The 2,226-nt window shown below is 39.8% G+C and overlaps 1 pseudogene; it reads right to left on the bottom strand.

The window, feature by feature from the left end:
* Positions 1-573: 573 nt before the first annotated feature.
* LOC103078269 (DNA-directed RNA polymerase I subunit RPA43 pseudogene) lies at positions 574-1,556 on the bottom strand (annotated as a pseudogene).
* Positions 1,557-2,226: the final 670 nt, after the last annotated feature.

Raw genomic sequence — 2,226 nt, 5'->3', positions numbered from 1 at the left:
TTTCTTACTACACAGTCAGTAGTGGCAAGGTTCCTAAGAGCTCTGGAAACTTCAGAAACTCCTTTGGCAAACCATTCTAAGTTAAACAGTAGAAATACTGTGGTAGCCATGATAAAAGAAATCCTAAAACTGGTAATTTAAACAAAGCAAAATAGCATGTCATGTAACATCATGGCTAAATGTGAAACCTGCAACAACAAAAAAACCCAAAAACCCAAGCTCAAAACTCATTCTGTATGATATGAAATAACATTGTATTTTTAAAGTCCTTTTGCAGACTGTAGAAATCATTTTATTTAGAATGTATACACTGGAAGAATGAAGGAGTTGAGATTGAGGGCAGCTCTTACCTTTCTATTCTGTATATAGTAAAATGGCACTTTAATAATACTAGCATTTCCCAAATTTATCTGTTTTGTAATTTTAGCAGCAAAAACTCAACTCCTCATCAAATATTCCCTGTTTTGCAAAGTATTGGAATACAAAACATTTCATAGTTCAAACTTTAGTCATCTGTTTCGTGTAAATCAATTTTTGAAAAACCAAATCATATTTAAAATGCACTAAAGAAAATTACTTTTCCCTTTTCTTTTTAGGTGCATGTTCCAAAAATGGTGTGAATTCAGCCTCCTCACTGTGCTTTCTTTTCTTTTTTTTCTTTTTATGGTCACTTTGGTAACCACTGGAGTGGTTACCAAAACAGGGTCCTGGTGCTTTTTCTTCTTCTTCAGCTCTTTCTCCCAGAGGCCATTTACATTGTTATTAATCTGCAGATCTGTCTCTTCCTTCATAGTAACATCTGCAAAATCTGCTAGCTCTGTGGTACCACTTTCCACTTCATATGGCTCTGGGTCTTTCTTTTACTTTTTCCTCTTTTGAGGTTTTTCAGTAGCTTTTTCAGTGCCAGTTTCTGTTACTTCTTCAGAAACTGCAGAGAACTTCGTTTGTAAACTAGTGATATTTAGTTTTCCCCGAATGCAGAATACTCCAGCAGCATCTGAGTCTAAACGAAACACTTCAAATTCTAGTTCATCACCCATGTTTATCTCCAGAGTCTGCCACTGCTCGGCTGGCATCTGCTCAGGTTTAGGAATGGAGGCATTGAAGCACCCGTGTACTACACAGCCAATGTGGCTGGAAGACACTTTATTAACTGTACCCATAAGTTTTTGCCCTGGTTCGGGGCAGAAAATAACAAAATCTGCTTCAATGTTAAGATGAATGTGTCCTTGATCATCATAAATATCTCCTAATTCACCCACTACTTTGATGTTATCATATGCAATGGGTACACCTAAAAGGCTCTCGGAATAGCGCAGGAGCTAGGCATCGAGCTGTTCTCGGATACCGGTGCGTTTCCTGTTAAGGTAGCGTGGCGACAGTGCGGTGTGTCTTCGGTGCCGCCCCGCCACCAGGCAGGAGTAGCGGCTATTCACGAGCACACAAGCGGCCGCGTAGGTAGGCAATTCTAGGCAAGGCAAGACGCCGCCCGGTCCCACCACCGGCCCTTCTGAGGCCGCCTCCAGCTGCGGAGACGCTGAGCAACCCGCAACCATGCGGCTGGTCAGGTTTCCCACCCATGTATCTTTTTGAACTATGGTTTTCTCTGGATGTATGCCTAGGAGTGGGATTGCAAGATCATATGGTAGCTCTATTTTTAGTTTTTTAAGGATCCTCCATACTGTTCTGTGTAGTGGCTGCACCAATTTATATTCCCACAAACAGTGTAGGAGTGTTCCTTTTTTTCCCATACCTTTTCCAGCATTTATTATTTGTAGACTTTTCATGATGACTACTCTGACTGGAGTGAGGTGATACCTCGTTGGAGTTTTGATTTGCGTTTCTCTAAAAATTATTGATGCTGAGCATCTTTTCATGTGCCTTTTGGCCATCTGTATGTTTTCAATGGAGAAGTCTCTATTTAGATCTTCCATCTATTTTTTGATTGGGTTGTTTGTTTTCTTGATATTGAGCTGCCTGAGCTGTTTGTATATTTTGGAAATTAATCCCTTGTCAGTAGCATCATTTGCAAGTATTTTCTCCCATTTTTGTTTTGTTTATGGTTTCCTTGGCTGTGCAAAAGCTTTTAAGTTTAATTAGGTCACATTTGAAAATTTTTGTTTGGATCTCTATTACTCTAGGAGACAGAACCAAAAAGATATTGCTGTGATTTATGTCAGAGTGTCCTGCCTATGTTTTCCTCTAGGAGATTTATAGTATCCGGTC

Source organism: Lipotes vexillifer, unplaced genomic scaffold (genome assembly GCF_000442215.2).
Source record: "Lipotes vexillifer unplaced genomic scaffold, Lipotes_vexillifer_v1.1 scaffold487, whole genome shotgun sequence".
NCBI lineage: Eukaryota > Metazoa > Chordata > Mammalia > Artiodactyla > Lipotidae > Lipotes > Lipotes vexillifer.
The sequence above is the reverse complement of the archived record's forward strand: the minus strand, read 5'-3'. Positions and strand labels throughout refer to the sequence as shown.